Source organism: Mustela nivalis (assembly GCF_964662115.1).
Source record: "Mustela nivalis genome assembly, chromosome: 2".
NCBI lineage: Eukaryota > Metazoa > Chordata > Mammalia > Carnivora > Mustelidae > Mustela > Mustela nivalis.
The window spans coordinates 88,413,162-88,433,540 of NC_139021.1; positions in this window are offsets into that span (position 1 = coordinate 88,413,162).

Below are 20,379 nucleotides of genomic sequence, written 5' to 3' on the forward strand. Positions count from 1 at the left end.
GTAACGTAAGCCTCAATGTAACCAGAGCCAACAATGCAACCGAACATAATTCTAATGTATACTTAGGTATACATCTCATTCTCTTAAATATAAGTGACCAGTAATGTGATAACTAAACATGGTCTTTTGCCTTATTGCTCTGGTTTCATTTGTTTCCATTCCTCTGCAAGTTTGGCATGGATTTGAAACATATTGGATATTTTTTTTCCAAATTGATCACTTATCCCTCCTAGTTGTTACCCTTGGAAAGACCTTTAACTTTGCCTGCATGACTGTTGGTAGCAGCCTCCTGTGTGGCTGCATGTTTCTCACTTTGCTTTTGTCCACAATTGCCACTGAATCTCTTTTGTACGAGATGGTTAAAATACAGAAAGCAGATAGAAAAGCAGATAGAAAATTTCCATTAAAGTATCCTAGCAATGGCTTAACTGAGAAACAATGAGACATACATGAATAATGCTGAGGAGAAGACTATCATAGTCTCTGTGAAACTTCAAGCGTTGAAAATTCTCCATGAAGAACTGGGGAATCCTACATTCCATGCAACAGTGTAGAACCAATTTTGCTGTAATTATTTGTTTTTGTTTTGTTTTGTTTTGTTTCATTTTTAATGGCTGTTAGCTAGGTATAACTTATATTTTCCATTACCCTTTTAACATAAAAGTCCCATTCCATTCTATTCAATATGGTCCTCCTGAAAATAGGGCATCCTGTTATCAGTCCTAAAATCATCTTATGCAGGAAAATGTCTTCATAAAATGATGTAATAAAAGCTTATTTTCTGGGGTGCTTGTGTGGCTCAGTCAGTTAAATATCTGATTCTTGATTTTGGCTCAGATCATGATCTCAAGGTTGTAAGATTAAGCCCCAAATCAGGTTCAGGGCTCAGAAGGGAGTTGTCTTCTCTCTCTCCCTCTCACTCTGCCCCTCCCCCTTTTCTTGCATTCTCTTTCCCTCTAAAATAAATGAATGAAAAACAAACACCTCCCCCAACCATATTTATTATACGAGGTACCTGCAATAGACACATTCCTGGGAGCATGGTTGTGGGAGGAGGAGTGTTAGGAGTTATCGTCTAATGGGTACAGAGTTACAGTGGAAAGAAGAAAAAGAACTGAAGGTGGTGATGCTGATGGTTGTGCAACGTGAGTGGGGCTCATGCCACTGAATTATACATTTAAAAATGGTTAAAATGGTAAAATGTCTTGTTACCACAATAGAATAAGCAAAAACAAAGCAAAACAACTTTAGTTCCTTAAAAAAAAAAAAAAAAGATAACCCCCTTTTCTCTATTTGACTTTCTTCTATAAAATGCTGCCTAATTTTCATAAATATTTACATTTTCTGTCTGCACCAAACTTGTAATGCATTTATTCTATTGTGCCTTTATATAAACTAGGAGAGAAAGAAAAACTACTTTTATCGCTTTGTTTTTCATTTTCATGAGTTCCAGCCCAAGTTATCTTTTTTTACTCAAAATAAAAGATCATATCAGTATATTTATTTAAAAAGCTTTTTCTTTCTTTTTTTAATTAATTATTTTTTTTAGAGTGGGATGGGAGAGAGAGAGAATCTCCAGGAGACTCTCCACTGAACATGGGGCAGGATGTGGGGCTAGATTTCACCACTCTGAGATTATGACCTGAGTCAAGGTCAACAGTTGGACCCTTAACCAAGTAAGCCCCCCTTTTTTTAATTACCCCGGTGTCCCCCCTTTTTCAGTTGTCTTACACCAACAACTTTAGCCAGAATTACAACTTTTTTTTAAAGATTTTATTTATTTATTTGACAGAGATCACAGGAGGCAGAGAGGCAGGCAGAGAGAGAAGAAGGGAAGCAGGCTCCTTGCAGGAGCCGAGAGCCCGATGTGGGGCTCGATCCCAGGACGCTGAGATCATGACCTGAGCCAAAGGCAGAGGCTTAACCCACTGAGCCACCCAGGCGCCCCCAGAGTTACAACTTTTATAACTGTGATTTTTTTTTAAGGAGAAAGACACAAAGAGAAAGAATTGTAAAATAAGGAATACAGACAGAAAGAAGGGAGACATGTAGAATTGTAATTGTCTGATATTTTTAAGGAGGCTATATCTAGCAACTGCAGAGGAGAAAAAGCTTTTGCAAAGACTAAAGAAAGAGAGGTTTTGGCATTTAAGTGTGGTAAATTGTTGGAAGGTAAATATAGGGGGGAACTGATGAAAGATAAGCCTTATTTAGTAAGGTTTGTTTATGGAAATAAGTCATCACTTTTGATCAACAGTTATCTTCCAGTACTGGAGAGTCCCCTCTACAAACGTAAATGTGTGCCCTGCTTTCATGCAGAAAGGGGGAGGGCAGAAAGGAGGACAGTTCTTCCTAGTCTGCTACTTCTCAATTGCCTTCAGCTCAAAATAATCACTATGCCAAAATGGCATATTTGGGGGTGATATATTCTGACCCTTTTCAATACTAAGATGCAGTATGAAATTTATCCGTGTAAAAGCTCAGAATATGCTTATAAGGTTTAATCTGACAGTGATCACCATCAATTATCTGATTTTGACATCAAGCAAAACAAGGCATCAAAAGCTGATTATTTAGCACCCTGAAGTCACTCTTTAACCTACTCTTTCTATTCTGTTTGATAATTGCCTTTTCTTATTTATTTATTTTTATTTATTTATTTGACAGACAGAGATTATAAGTAGGCAGAAAGGCAGGCAGAGAGAGAGGAGGAAGCAGGCTCCCTGCTGAGCAGAGAGCACAATGCGGGGCTTGATGCCAGGACCCTGGGATCATGATCTGAGCCAAAGGCAGAGGCTTTAACCCACTGAGCCACCCAGGCACCTGGTAATTTCCTTCAATGTACAGACTGCTGCTACACAAGTGTCAACGTTATTCCTAATTTGGTCAGCTTTTATTACAATTAAGTTTAGGCATATTCATACCATATGGTGCTATTCATGATATACATGCTATGCACAAACTCATATGCCAGGTAAGTAATGTATTTGAAAGGTTTAGACCACATACATTGATTGCTGATTTGTTGGAGGGGGTGAAATATATATATATAGATAGATAGATATAGATATATAGATATATATGTATGTATATATACCACACACACGTATATACATACATATATACATATACATACATACATATATACACACACACACACATTATTCTGAATAAAAGTATACTTCTTATCAGCATCTCTAAATTATCCATGCCCATTAAAGATATTAAAAGAAGTTATTTAGCTTGAGGGAAAAGAAAGCCTATGTTCAAAAGAGAGGCCATAAAATATGCCCAGTAATTAATTTAGTATGGGAAGTAGACAACTTTTCTAGGTATAAATAGGCAGAAATAGAATATGAACAGATCATTTCTCCATCTTTTTCTTTTTGGTCATTTTTAGACCAATAATTTCTAGAGAAAAAAAAAAGAAAAAGAACCATTATGGTCTTCCCCAAAATTGAAGGTCTTTTCTAATAGCTTTCTAGGAAATGTAGGCTTTTGTCTTTCACGTTGTTTTCATTGTCTGTATAAAAACCTCCATTAAAAGAGGCATTATTCCTGGGAATAATGGTGAAGCACTTAAAAGGCTGAACAGCTTTGATAAGCTTTAAAAGTGCTTCACAGAGCTCCAGTAACAGCATGTCAGAGCAGTATCTTGTGATCGCCAGCAGCATTCTGTGGAAGGATGCTCCCTAGTCTTGGGGGTTATACATGGACTTGATAACCTCATAGCACTGTGGTGCCACCTGTTTACTCTAGGCGTAATACTTGCTGGAGAACAAATTACCTTGAAGGAAATCTCTTTCCTTCTAGAGAGAGAGAGAGAGAGAAGGAGGAAGGGAGGAGGAAGAGAGATACTTGTTTAAGCTACTGCAGGATTTCGGACTTATACCATGTTTGTCTTAATGCTACTTCTGATATGCAAGTTATTATAGTGTTATTACTAGGGAAAGAGAAAATACTTCATCCACATTTAAAGACTTAATTATCTTCTAGGCAGAATGTCTTTTGGTAAATGGTACACTGTGTAGTAATTTAACTGGCATTTAAATTCAGTGAATTGAAAATGTTTATTGCTTTTAAGATGTGTGTTTATTCTCCTCAACATTATGCTCAGTACCTTTATTGGATTGACATACCTGGATTTACTTAACATAGAAAGAATCAATCTACTCCCTTGATGTAAAGTATTATTTTTCCAGGCATATGTACCTGAAAATTTTTAAGTTTTCCTAATGTGAGACATTCTTCATTGCTGCTTGCTCATAAGAATGACCATAATGGGGGGGGGGGGAGTCAAGATGGTGGAGAAGTAGCAGGCTGAGACTACTTCAGGTAGCAGGAGATCAGCTAGATAGCTTATCTAAAGATTGCAAACACAAATCCAACGGGAGATCGAAGAGAAGAACAGCAATTCCAGAAACAAAAAATCAACCACTTTCTGAAAGGTAGGACTGGCAGAGAAGTGAATCCAAAACAATAGGAAGATAGACTGCGGGGCAGGGGGGGGCGGCTCCTGGCAAGCGGTGGAGCAACAGAGCACAAAATCAGGACTTTTAAAAGTCTGTTCTGCTGAGGGACCTTGCTACAGAGGCTAAACCAGGGTGAAACCCACGTGGGGTCACCGTGACTTCAGGTCTCGCAGGGTCACAGAAGGATCGGGGGTGTGTGAGTGTAGCAGAGCTTGCAGGTATTAGAATGTGGAAGCCGGCTACAGGGACAGAGCCAAGGAGTGAGCTCTCAGCTCTGGGTTACATTGAACCAGCTGCAGGCTTGGTGAGCTCGGAGGGCAGCTGGAGGACAGGGAAACGGGAGTAATTGGGCGCTATTCTACGAGGGCGCACTGAGGAGTGAGGCCCCGAGCTCTCAGCTTGACTGGGCCAGAGACTAGGAGGCTGCCATTTTCATTCCCGTCCTCCGGAACTCTACAGAAAGCATTCAGGGAACAAAAGCTCCTGAAAGCAAACTCAGCCTGGCCCCTGGAAAGGGTGGTGTAATTACACCTGGGGCATAGACACTTGAGAATCACTATGACAGGCCCCTCCCTCAGAAGATCAACAAGAAATCCAGCCAGGACCAAGTTCACCTACCAAGGAGTGCAGTTTCAATACCAAGGAGAGCAGCAGAATTCCAGAGGAGGAGAAAGCAAAACACAGAACTCATGGCTTTCTCCCCATGATTCTTTAGTCTTACAGTTAATTTTTTTTTCAATTTCTTTTTTCTTCTTCTGCTAATTTTTTTTAACTTTTACCTGTTTCTTTTTTTAACGTTTTTTAACTAGTTTATTTAATATATATATATATATATATATATATATATATTCTTTTTTACATTTTTTTCTTTATTCATTTTCATTTTTTAATTGTTTCTTCTTTTTTATATCTGAACCTCTTTTTTCCCCTCTTCTCCCCCCTCCTCGATTTGGAATCTCTTCTGATTTGGTTAAAGCATATTTTCCTGGGGTTGTTGCCACACTTTTAGTATTTTACTTGCTCTTTAATATACTCTTATCTGGACAAAATGACAAGGCAGAAAAATTCACCACAAAAAAAAGAACAAGAGGCAGTAACAAAGGCTAGGGACCTAATCAATACAGATATTGGTAATATGTCAGATCTGGAGTTCAGAATGACGATTCTTAAGATTCTAGCCGGGCTCGAAAAAGGCATGTGAAATATTAGAGAAACCATCTCGGGAGATATAAAAGCTCTTTATGGAGAAATAAAAGAACTAAAACCTAACCAAGTTGAAATTAAAAAAAGCTATTCATGAGACAATAAAAAATGGAGGTTCTCACTGCTAGCATAAGTGAGGCAGAAGAAAGAATTAGTGATATAGAAGACCAAATGACAGAGAATAAGGAAGCTGAGCAAAAGAGGGACAAACATCAACTGGACCACAAGGGGAGAATTCGAGAGATAAGTAATACCATAAGACAAAACAACATTAGAATAATTGGGATTGAAGAAGAAGAAAAAGACAGAGGGGAGCAGAAGGTATATTGGAGAGAATTATTGGAGAGAATTTCCCTAATATGGCAAAGGGAACAAGCATCAAAATCCAGAAGGTGCAGAGAACCCCCCCCTCAAAATCAATAAGAATAGGTCGACACCCCATCACATTATAGTAATATTTACAAGTGTTAGTGACAAAGACAAAATTCTGAAAGCAGCCTAGGAACAGAAGTCTGTAACCTACAATGGTAAAAATATTAGATTGGCAGAAGACTTATCCACAGAGACCTGGCAGGCCAGAAAGAGCTGGCATGATATATTCAGAGCACTAAATGAGAAAAACATGCAGCCAAGAATACTATATCCAGCTAGGCTATCATTGAAAATAGAAGGAGAGATTAAAAGCTTCCAGGACAAACAACAACTGAAAGAATTTGCAAACACCAAAGCAGCTCTACAGGGAATACTGAAAGGGTTCCTCTAAGCAAAGAGAGAGCCTAAAAGTAGTAGATCAGAAAGGAACAGAGACCATATACAGTAACAGTCACCTTACAGGAAATACAATGACACTAAATTCATATCTCTCAATAGTTACCCTGAATGTGAATGGGCTAAATGCCCCATCAAAAGACACAGGGTATCAGAATGGATAAAAAAACAAAACCCATCTATATGTTGCCTCCAAGAAACTCATTTTAAGCCTGAAGACACCTCCAGATTTAAAGTGAGGGGGTGGAAAAGAATTTACCATGCTAATGGACATCAGAAGAAAGCAGGAGTGGCAATTCTTATATTAGATCAATTAGATTTTAAGCCAAAGACTATAATAAGAGATGAGGAAGGACACTATATCAGACTCAAAGGGTCTGTCCAACAAGAAGATCTAACAGTTTTAAATATCTATGCCCCTAATGTGGGAGTAGCCAACTATATAAACCAATTAATAACAAAATCAAAGAAACACATCAACAATAATACAATATTAGTAGGGGACTTTAACACTCCCCTCACTGAAATGGACAGATCATCCAAACAAAAGATCAGCAAGGATGATGGACATCACAGATATATTCAGAATATTTCATCCCAAAGCAAAGAATACACATTCTTCTCTAGTGCACATGGAACATTCTCCAGAATAGATCACATCTGGGTCCTAAATCAGGTCTCAACCAGTATCAAAAGATTGGGATCATTCCCTGCATATTTTCAGACCACAATGATCTAGAACTCAACCACAAGAGGAAATTTGGAAAGAACCCAAACACATGGAGACTAAAGAGTATCCTTCTAAAGAATGAATGGGTCAAGAAGGAAATTAAAGAAGAATTGAAAAAATTCATGGAAAAAATTGATAATGAAAGCACAATGATTCAAAATCTGTGGGACACAACAAAGGCAGTCCTGAGAGGAAAATATATAGTGGCAAAAGCCTTTCTCAAGAAACAAGAAAGGTATCAAATACACAACCTGACCCTATACCTAAAGGGGCTGGAGAAAGAACAAGAAAGAAACCCTAAACCCAGCAGGAGAAGATAAATCATAAAGATCAGAGCAGAAATAAATGAAATAGAAACAAACAAACAAAAAAAAAAAACCCAACAGAACAAATCAATGAAACTAGGAGCTTGTTCTTTGAAAGAATTAATAAGATTGATAAGTTCCTGGCCAGACATATCAAAAAGAAAAGAGAACAGACCCAAATAAATAAAATCATGAATGAAAGAGGAGAGATCACAACTAACACCAAAGAAATACAGACAATTATAAGAACATACTATGAGCAACTCTACACCAACAAATTTGACAATCTGGAACAAATGGATGCATTCCTAGAGACATAGAAACTACCACAACTGAACCAGGAAGAAATAGAAAACCTGAACAGACCCATAACCAGTAAGGAGATTGAAACAGTCATCAAAAATCTCCAAACAAACAAAAACCCAGGGCCAGATGGCTTCCCCGGGGGAATTCTACCAAACATTTAAAGAACTAATTCCCATTCTCCTGAAACTTTTCCAAAAAATAGAAATGGAAGGAAAACTTCCAAACTCATTTATGCGTCCAGCATCACCTTGATCCCAGAACCAGACAAGGATCCCATTCCAAAAAGAGAACTACAGACCAATATCCTTGATGAATACAGATGAGAAAATTCTCACCAAAATACAAGCCAATAGGATTCAACAGTACATTAAAAGGATTATTCACCACGACCAAGTGGGATTTATTCCCACTATTGGGAGTTGCAAGGTTGGTTCAACATTTGCAAATCAATTAATGTGATACAACACATTAATAAAAGAAAGAACAAGAATCATAGGATACTCTCAATAGATGCTGAAAAAGCATTTGACAAAGTACAGCATCCCTTCCTGATCAAAACTCTTCAAAGTGTAGGGATAGAGGGCACATACTTCAATATTAAATGCATCTATGAAAAACCCATCACAAATATCAATGGAGAAAAACTGAAAGCTTTTCTGCTAAGGTCAGGAACACGGCAGGGATGTCCATTATCACCACTGCTATTCAACATAGTACTAGAAGTCCTAGCCTCAGCAATCAGACAACAGAAGGAAATTAAAGGCATCTAAATCGGCAAAGAAGAAATCAAACTATCACTCTTCACAGATGATATGATACTCTATGTGGAAAACCCAAAAGACTCCACTCCAAAACTGCTAGAACTCGAACAGGAATTCAGTAAAGTGTCAGGATATAAAATCAATGCACAGAAATCAGTTGCATTTTTCTATACCAACAAAAAGACCGAAGAAAGAGAAATTACAAAGTTAATCCCATTTACAATTGCACCCAAAACCATAAGATACCTAGGAATAAACTTAACCAAAGAGGCTAAGAATCTATACTCAGAAAACTATAAAGTACTCCTTAAAGAAATTGAGGAAGACATAAAGAAATGGAAAAATGTTCCATGATCCTGGATTGGAAGAATAAATATTGTGAAAATGTCTATGCTACCTAAAGCAATCTACACATTTAATGCAACTCCTATCAAAGTACCATCCATCTTTTTCAAAGAAATGGAACAAATAATCCTAAAATTTATATGGAACCAAAAAAGACCTCGAATAGCCAAAGGAATACTGAAAAGAAAAGCCAAAGTTGGTGGCATCACAATTCCGGACTTCAAGCTCTATTACAAAGCTGTCATCATCAAGACAGCATGGTACTGGCACAAAAACAGACACATAGATCAATGGAACAGAATAGAGAGCCCAGAAATAGACCCTCAACTCTATGGTCAACTAATCTTCTAAAAAGCAGGAAAGAATGTCCAATGGAAAAAATACAGCCTCTTTAATAAATGGTGCTGGGAAAATTGGACAGCCACATGCAGAAAATGAAATCGGACCATTTCCTTACACCAAACACGAAAATAGACTCAAAGTGGATGAAGGACCTCAATGTGAGAAAGGAATCCATCCAAATCCTTGAGGAGAACACAGGCAGCAATCTCTTTGACCTCAGCTGCAGCAACATCTTCCTAGGAACATCGCCAAAGGCAAGGGAAGCAAGGGCAAAAATGAACTATTGGGATTTTATCAAGATCAAAAGCTTTTGCACATTAAAGGAAACAGTTAACAAAACCAAAAGACAACTGACAGAATGGGAGAAGATATTTGCAAACGACATATCAGATAAAGGGCTAGTGTCCAAAATCTGTAAAGAACTTAGCAAATTCAACACCCAAAGAACAAATAATCCAATCAAGAAATGGGCAGAAGACATGAACAGATATTTCTGCAAAGAAGACATCCAGATGGCCAACAGACACATGAAAAAGTGCTCCATATTACTCGACATCAGGGAAATACAAATCAAAACCACAATGAGACATCACCTCACACCAGTCAGAATAGCTAAAATGAACAAGTCAGGAAATGACAGATGCTGTCGAGGATGTGGAGAAAGGGGAACCCTCCTACACTGTTGGTGGGAATGCAAGCTGGTGCAACCACTCTGGAAAACAGGATGGAGTTCCTCAAAAAGTTGAAAATAGAACTACCCTATGACCCAGCAATAGCACTACTAGGTATTTACCCTAAAGATACAAACGCAGTGATCCAAAGGGACACGTGCACCCAAATGTTTATAGCAACAATGTCTACAATAGCCAAACTATGGAAAGAACCTAGATGTCCTTCCACAGATGAATGGATAAATAAGAGGTGGTATATATACACAATGGAATACTATGCAGCCATCAAAAGAAATGAAATCTTGCCATTTGCGACGACATGGATGGAACTAGAGGTTAGAAAAATAAGTCAAGCAGAGAAAGACAACTATCATATGATCTCCCTGATATGAGGAAGTGGAGATGCAACATGGGGGTTAAGGTGGTAGGAGAAGAATCAATGAAACAAGATGGGATTGGGAGGGAGACAAAGCATAAGTGACTCTTAATCTCACAAAACAAACTGAGGGCTGCTGGGGGAGGGGGGGTGTGTGAAGGAGGGTGGGGTTATGGACATTGGGGAGGGTATGAACTATGGTGAGTGCTGTGAAGTGTGTAAACCTGGCGATTCACAGACCTGTGCCCCTGCGGATAAAAATATATTATATGTTTATAAAAAATAAAACCAAAACCAAAACCAAACCAAACCAAAAGAAAACAAAAAGAATGACCATAATGATAATAGTAATTGTAGTAGTAATAACAGCTAACATCTGTTGGTGTTTTTGAATGCCAGACAGTTCTCTAGCTTCTATTGTTCCCTTTTTACTGATGCCAAAACTGAGGCTTGGAAAGGTTAAAATTAAGTTACTTGCCCAACATCCTCTAACTAGCAAATGAAGAGTCATTATCTAAACCCACGCATTAGAACCTCAGATCTCAGGCCCTCAGTAAGGTGAAACGGTAAAAGTGACCATATTTCCTTTCTTATAATTCTTTTCCTATTGCACCCCACCATAGAATAACATTTATTCAAGGATTTATCTTATGTTAATGACAATATCAAATAACAGATTATAACTTTCTCCACTTTTATTTTGAAGGCGGCTAGTTTGTTATTTAGCTAATATCTGATGTGCCATCTTTTGAATTGGAATTCGATAATATATGTTGATGTTAATCACACATAGACAAAACAGTCAAAAATACTAATTTTCTGGCAAAATAATAAATTTTTAATTGCTAAAATTATGTGCAATGTGCATATAAACATGCTTTATCTGTTTTTGCATATTTGAGCATAACTGAATTAGAGCATTTAGGCAGATAATAGACACAATTGTTAATAAATTCACCACACAGTCACCAAAATAAAAAGTAGTCTAAGTCAATAAAGAAAAAACTTGCTTCTAATAACCCAAGCTACTATTCTATCAAAAAGAATTAAAATTTAAGACCCAAGTGTTTGCCTTAAGAGAGTAAACCATCATATTATCCTTAAATGATGCTCACAGTAGTTGCAGAAAAAAGCATTTGACAAAATACAGCATCCTTTCTTGAGGTAAACTCTTCAAAATATAGGGATTGAGGGAAGGTACCTCAATATCATAAAAGCGATGTATGAGAAGCCCATAGCAAATATCATTCTTAATGGGGAAAACTAGGAACTTTCCCTTTAAGGTCAGAAACATGGCAGGGATACCCACTCTCACCACTTTTATTCAGCATAGTATTAGAAGTCCTAGCCTCAGCAATCAGACAACAAAAATAAATAAAATGTATTTTAATTGGCAAAGAGGTCAAACATTTCTGTTTGCAGATGACATGATGCTTTATGTGGAAAACCCAAAAGACTCAACTCCCAAATTACTAGAACTCATACAGCAATTAAGCAACGTAGCAGGGTACAAAAACAATACACAGAAATCAGTTACATTTCTTTTTTTTTTTTTTTTTTAAAGATTTTATTTATTTATTTGGCAGATGGAGATCACAAGTAGGCAGAGAAGCAGGCAGAGAGAGGAGGAAGCAGGCTCCCTGCTGAGCAGAGAGCCCGATGTGGGGCTCGATCCCAGGACCCTGGGATCATGACCTGAGCCGAAGGCAGAGGCTTTAACCCACTGAGCCACCCAGGCGCCCCCAGTTACATTTCTTTACACTAACAATGTGACTGAAGAAAGAGAAATTAAGGAATTGATCCCATTTATAATAGAACCCAAAACCGTAAGATACCTAGGAACAAAACTAACCAAAGAGGAAGAGGACCTATACTCTAGAAACTGTAGAAAACTTATGAAAGAAATTGAGGAAGACACAAAGAGGTGTAAAAACATGCCATGCTCATGAAGTGGAAGAATAAACGTTGTCAAAATATCTCTGCTGCCCAAAGCAATCTACACATTCAATGCAATCCCTACCAAAATACCACTGACATTTTTTCACAGACAACAATCCTTAAGTTTGTATGGAGTCAGTCAAGACTCTGAATAGCCAGATGTAGAAGAATGAAACTGGATCATTCTTTTACACCATACACAAAGATAAACTCAAAATGGATGAAAGACCTAAATGTGAGACAGGAATTCATCAAAATCCTAGAGAAGAACACAGGCAGCAATCTCTTCGCCATCAGCCACAACAACTTCTTTCAAACACATCTCTAAAGGCGAGGGGAACAAAAGCAAAAATGAACTTTTGGGACTTCATCAACATAAAAAACTTCCGCACAACAAAGGAAACAGTCCACAAAACTAAAAGGCAACTCATGGAATTGGAAAAGATATTTACAAACGATGTATCAGATAAAGGGCTGATATCCAAATATATAAAGTATTTATCAAACTCAAGTCCTCAAAACTAAATAATCCAGTCAAGAAATGGGCAGAAGACATGAACAGACATTTCTCCAAAGAAGACATACAAATGGCCAACATTCACGTTAAAAAATGCTTCACCTCACTAGCTATGAGGGAAATACAAATCAAAACCACAATGAGATACCACTTTACACCAGTCAGAATGGCTAAAATTAACAAGACAGAGAACAACAAATGTTGGGGAGGATGTGGAGAAAAGGAAACACTCTTACACTCTTGGTGGGAATGCAAGCTGGTACAGCCACTCTGGAAAACAGTACTGGGGTTCCTCAAGATGTAAAAAATAGATCTACCCTATGACCAACCATTGCACTACTGAGTATTTACCCCAAAGGTACAGTTGTAGTGAAAAGAAGGGGCACATGCACCCCAATGTTCATAGCAGCAATGTCCACAATAGCCAAACTGTGGAAGGAGATGAGATGTCCTTCAATAGATGAATGGATAAAGAAGATGTGGTTCATATATACAAAGGAATTTAACTCAGCCATTAGAAAGGATGAATACCCACCATTTGCATCAACATGGATGGAGCTGGAGGGGATTACGCTAAGTGGAATAAGTCAGGTAGAGAAAGAATTATCATATGCTTTCACTTATATGTGGAATATAAGGAATAGTGCAGAGGACCATAGGGGAAGGGAGGGAAAACTGAACAAAGACACAGGAGACTCATGGAACTTCAACAGTTCCTTATGAATAAATGTTTTTCATTCATTGTTGATCTTTGGTCAATTTCTGGAGCCCTGATAATGTAAAGGAGTTTTTGACAACTTTGTTTATGTCATAGTTTTGTTTTTGTTTTTGTTTTTGTTTTTACTGGGGGGTAGTAATGATTTTCTACGTGTTTACTCCAGCACGGTTGGAAGTGCCTTCTATCTTTCTTCCCTCCTCCAGAGTGGTTAATTTCTATTTATCCCTCAGTCCCATCTTCTTTGAGTTGCTTTCTTGACACCCATGTAGCCTAGGAGGGCTGTTTCCATGGTATCCTATACGTTGCTTTATTTAGCCTATAATAGTTTATATTAAAAGCCTCTGTGCTGGGCATGGAGCTTACATAAGATTCTCTCCCTCTCCCTTTGCCCCCCCTCCCCAGCTCTCTCTTTCACTCTCTCTCCCCTCTCTTTAAAAAAATGTTAACAAGAGATGTTGGTCATGAAAACAATGATCTTTGCTGCCAGAAGTTACTAATTTGAGTTGGAGCAGAGAAGAGAAACTAATGTACTTTGTCATTGTAATTATTGACAGAAATGTTGATAGGAAAATATTTCTGAAGACCATACACCAATAGAAAACCATACACTATTAGAAGCAATAGTTCTGCTCTCTAAAAATCCCTTACTGATGAGGAGATAAATATTTGGAAGGAGAGACCTGAGGGAGGCAAGCACCCAACACACTTCTGGCTGTTTGAGAGTCTATAATCAGTTCAAGGACTTCCTGAAAAGACCTGGTGGAAGGAAAAACTGGGACAGATTTGAAGCCTTCCAAACACTGAATGTGCTTCCCAATTCACATACAGATCTATCAACAGAACGTAGAAACCTAATGGGCTTGAGCTGTTTTATCATAACCACTGAATAATCATTGACGTACTACTAAGCTAAGCCCTACAAAGCCAGGATAAAGAATACAATAATAAACAGAGATGTCATGGGCTGCCTACAACAGGGCAGAGAGAAGTCTCAGATTAAGACTAAGTAAGGTACTAAAAAACCCAAGATCCCATTCTTTTTTATAGATGTGCAATAGTCCATTGTATGTGCATCATATTATTTTTTAAATCTATTCATTTATTGATGGACACTTCACTTGCTTCCATATCTTGGCTCTTAAAAACAATGCTTCAAAAACCATAAGCATATACCTTTTTGATTTATGTTCTCATTTGAAAATACAATAATTGAACTGAAAAATTCACTAGAGGGCTCAACAAAATATTTGAGTCTGAATGAATGTAAAGACAGATTAATTAATAGTTTGAGAGAAAGAAAAAAAAATAAGTGAAATGAGTGCCTCATGGTCCAATGAGACACCATCAAGCATACCAACATACACATAAAGGGGTGTCCCAGAAGGAGAGAAGGGAGGGTATGTGCTTTGGTGAGTACTGTGAAGTGTGTAAACCTGGTGATTCACAGACCTGTACCCCTGGGGATAAAAATATATGTTTATAAAAAATAAAAAAAAATTAAAAAAAAAAGAGAGTGATAAAGTGGAAAAAATATTTGAAGAAATAATGGCTAAAACTTCTCAAAACTTGATTAGAAAAAAAAAAATGCTACACATCCAAGGAGCTCAACAACCTCTAGCTAGTATAATTCAAAGAAAATCACACACTTAAAGACATCATAATCAGGCAGTTGAAATACAAAGATAAACTTGAAAGTAGAAAGACAGAAGTGCATACAAGAGTTTCCCAGTAATATTTATAACTAAGGTTTCTTGTCAGAAACCGTGAAAGAGAGAGGAGAATGGGATGATAGGTTTAAAATACTAAAAAAGAAGTAAAATAAATAAATAAAACCCCAATAAACAACAATAGTCAACTTGAAGGTATACAGACATCAGAATTATTTTTCAAAAATTAAGAAAATTTAGACATTACTCGATAAATAAAAACTGAGAGAATTTGTTACAAGGATACCTGTCCTATAATAAACACAAAAGGGAATACTTCAGGATACTAGAAAATAACTCAAATCCAACAAAGAAATGAATAATAGTAGTGAAGGTAATTACAAAAGTGAATATGAAAAAATATAATTATATTTTCTATTTATAACTACATGTATCATATGTGATTTAAAATACTAGCATGCAAAAAAATTACAAATTCAGTTTGACATGTGTGTATAAAGATACAATTTTACATGAACATAGCACATAGGAGAAATAAGGGAAAGAGGAAGAAAGTAGCAAAGTTTGTATATATTATTGAAATTCAGTTGATGTTACTGAGAAATAGATTATTATAATTTAAGGTATTCATTGTAATCCTCAGAGAAACCAATAAAATTAACTAAAATATGTAAGAAAAAAGAAATGCTAAGGGCATTCAGAGGTACAGTAGAAAAATATTTCTTTCTTCATTTTTCCCTTTGGTTTCATTCCTGTCTTTCTCTTTTTAACCGAGACGTAGTTCACACACCATAATATTAACTGTTTTAAAGTGTAGGTTTCAATATATCCACAAAATTGTGTAGCCATTACAACTATCTAATTCCAGAACATTTTCATCATTCTCAAAGAAACAGCATATTCATTAGCAGTTACATTCCATTTTTTCCCAACCACCAGTCACTAGAAACCACCCACTTATTTTCTGTTTCTATGAATTTTCCTATTCTGGATATGTTGTATAAATAAAATCATAGGGTTTATGGCCTTTTTTTTAAAAAAAAGATTGTATTTATTTATTTGACAGAGATCACAAGCAGGCAGAAAGGCAGGCAGAGAGAGAGGGGAAGCAGGCTCCCCACTGAGCAGAGAGCCCAATGCAGGGCTTGATCCCAGGACCCTGAGATCACGACCTGAGCTGAAGGTAGAGGCTTTAACCCATTGAGCCACCCAGGTGCCTCAGGTTTATGGCCTTTTATGACTGGCTTTTCTTAGCATAATATCTATAAAGCAAAATATCTGTAATTCGTATTATAGAATTAACTCCTTTTTATGGCTGAATAATATTCTATTTTATGGATACACAAATTTTTATATACTTATTAATCTGTTGATGGACATTTGAGTTGTTTCCACTTTAGGGCTATTATGAATTATACTGCTTTATGTACATACATTTCATTATTATTGGTCATTCCCTCCATTCTTTGCCCTGTTGTATTCTTTGTCCAATTGGCAGAGTGATCTTTTTATAACATATATCAGATTACTTCCCTTTTTTAAAATTTCGTTGCTGTCCACTGCATTTATAATCAAATAAGGACCTCTAATTTGGCCTCAGGATCCTTTATGGCGTCATCCTTGGCTTTATCTGCAACTAAGTCCCTAACACTGTTTGCGTTATTATCATGTTCCACTTGTACCTGTCTTATTGTGCCTTGAACACTTCAAGCTAGTTCCCATTAGTGCCATCTGCTGTGCAGAAGCTTTTGATTTTGATGAAGTCCCAAAAGTTTATTTTCGCTTTTGTTTCCTTTGCTTTTGGAGACATATCTTGAAAGAAGTTGCTGTGGCTGATATCAAAGAGATTACTGCCTATGTTCTCCTCTATAATTATGATGGATTCCTGTCTCATGTTGAGGTTTTTATCCATTTTGAGTTTATCTTGTGTACAGTGTAAGAGAATGGTCGAGTTTCATTCTTCTACATATAGCTGTCCAGTTTTCCCAGCACCATTTATTGAAGAGACTGTCTTTTTTCCACTGTATATTTTTTCCTGTTTTGTCGAAGATTAATTGACCATAGAGTTGAGGGTCCATATCTGGGCTCTATACTCTGTTTCACTGTCTATGTGTCTGTTTTTATGCCAGTACCATGCTGTCTTGATGACCACAGCTTTGTAATAAAGCTTGAAATCAGGTAACGTAATGCCCCCAGCTTTATTTTTGTTTTTCAACATTTCCTTAGTGATTCGGGGTCTCTTCTGATTCCATACAAATTTTAGGATTATTTGATCCAGCTCTTTGAAGAATACCGGTGGAATTTTGATCGGAATGGCATTAAAAGTATATATCTACTAACTTCTTAAAAGGCTTTTTAAAAAAATATTTTAAAATATATATAAACATAAAATTTGCCATTTTAACAATATTTAAGTGTATAATTTTGTAGCACTAATGACATTCACAATGTTGTACAACCATCACCATTATCAAGTTCCAAAAGTTTTCAGTAACCGAAACAGAAATTCCAGACCCATTAAGCAATAACCTACCACTCCTCTGCATTAGCTCCTGTAAATCTCTAATCTATTTTCTGTCTCTGTGAACTTGCTTATTATAGGCATTTCATATAAATGGAATCATACAATATTTGTCCTTTAATGTTTGATATTTAATTCAGTGTCATGTCTTTAAGGTTCACCCATGTAATGTAACTTCATTCTTTCCATGGTTGAATAATATTCCATTATATATATATACCCTATTTTGTTTGCCTATTTTTCTGTTGTGGGCACTTGAATTGCTTCCACCTCTTAACTATCGTGAATAATGTTGCAATGAATATCAATGTACAAGAATCCACCTGAGTCCCTCTTTTCAATTTTTGGTGGGTATATATCTAAGAGTGAAATTGCTGGGTCATATTGTCCTTACATGTTTAACTTTTTCAGGAACCACCAAACTGTTTTCTGTAGTGTCTTCCATCAGTTTACATTCTCAATAGCAATACCTAAGGATTCCAATTTCTCTATATTCTCACCAACACCTGATATTTTCCATTTTTTAAATATAGCTATGGTAGTAAGTATAAAATAGCAACTTTATTGTAGTTCTATATGAATTTCCCTAATGACTAAAGATTTTGAGCATCTTTTCATGTGATTGCCATTTGTATATTTTGTTTAGAGAAATAGCTATTCAAGTTCTTTTCCATTTTAATTGAATTATTTGTTTCTTTTGTTGATTGATATATAGTGGATATCCTTTATCAGATAAATAATTTGAGAATGTTTTCTGTCAAACATTGGTTGTCTTTCACATTATTTTTAAAAAATTATTTGAGAGGTAGAAAAAGTGAGTCAGCGATTTGGGGTAGGGGCAGAGAGACAGGGAAAGAATCTCAAGCAGACTCCATGCTGAGTGCAGATCCTGATGCAGAGCTCAATCTCATGACCCTGAGATCATGACCCAAAGTGAAACCAAGAATCAGTTGCCCAACCAACTGAGCCACCCAGGTGCCCTCCATATTCTTGATAGTGTCACTTGATGCTCAGAAGTTTTAATTTTGATGAGGTTATCTGTTTTTACCTTTGATATTTGTGGGTTTTTTTGCTAAAAATCCATTGTCAAATCCAAGATCATGAAGGTGTATAACTTATGTTTTACTCCATGAGCTTGAAGCTTTTAAAATCTTATATTTAGATCATTGGTCCAATTTGATAATTTTTGTTAATGACGTGAAATAGGGATCCAACTTCTTTCTCTGGCATGTGGAAACCCAGTTATCTCAGTATCACTTATTCAAGAAATCATTTTTCCCCATTTGAATGGATTTGACAATTTTGTCAATTATTTGACAATAGGCTTTTTCTGTTTCTGAAAATAAAGTCTGCTGGAATTTTGGGGAAGTTTTTTCTCTCTAAATTTTTACTTATTCATTTTTTTCTCTTTTACAGTCCATTCCTTTTATAAAAGGAAAGAATTTGTCGATTAACAAGCCAGTTACTTTTTTTTTTTTTAACAGTGATGAATTCTCACTACAGAGAACAACAAACAAAAGATCTATGACATTATCTTTGAAAAGATCTTTTGGAAATTTTTTCTTCTAAAAAGGAAAACCAATAATTTTCAGATATCATGTATGGTTCTTTCAAAGGATTCTACAAGGCAGCTGAATATCTAGATTGTGTTGAGTAGTATTGGCATTATATTATTAAGACTTCCTGTCTATGGACTCAGTTGGAGTTACACTTATTTATGTCTTATTTAATTAGTCTCAGCAATGCTTTGTAGTTTTCAGTGTACAAGCCTTCTATTTCTTTGATTAAAATTTTTCCTTGATATCTTATTCTTTTGAATGATTATATAAATTGAAATGTTTTCTTCATTTATTTTCTTGATTTCTCTTTGTTGATGTATAGAAACACATTGAATTTTAATATCTTGATCTTCTACATGCAAATTTACTGAATTTATTAGCTTTAGTAGCTTTCTCATTTTAAAAAATATATATACAAAAATACATTTTCATGTCAACTGTGAAGTTCTTTTTTCCAACTTGTAAAGTTTTATTTTATTTTTTCTTCTTTAAAAGTACCCTGGCTAAAACAGCAAGTATAATACTGAAAAGTAATGGTGTGAATCAGGCAACTTTATCTTCTTCCTAACCTGAGGGAGGAAGCTTTCACTCTTTCACTATTGGGTATGATGTCAGGTTTGAAAGGGAGGTTGGTAAATGCCCTTTTATCATGTTAAGGAAGTTCCCCTTTGTTCCTAGTTTTCTGAGGGTGTTTACTATAAAAAAAAATGTTTGATTTTATCAAATGGCTTTACAGAGTCAACTAGGATGACCGTGTGTTTTCCCTCAAGTTCTACCAATGGTAGATTGGTAGATTTGGTACTTTTTTTTTTTAATGTTGAATGACCTTTGCATTCATTTATATATAAATCCTATTTAATTGTCTATGTAGCCCTTTTAATCATTTATATAGTCCTTTTAATATTCTGATAGATTTGGTTTCCTAGTTTGTTGTCCAGGATTTTTGCATTTATATTCACCAAAGATATTGGCCTGTAATTTATTTTCTTGTAATGTTTTTACCTTTTGTGGTATCAGTGTGATGCTAGCCTCATACAGAGAATGATTTGGGAAGTAAACCATATGCTGCTGCTGCTGTTTCTTCTTCTTCTTTTTTTTTTTTTTTTGCAAAGTTTGAGGAAAGTTATTATTAATTCTTCTTTAAATGTTTGATAAATTCACTAATAAAGCCTCTTGGTCT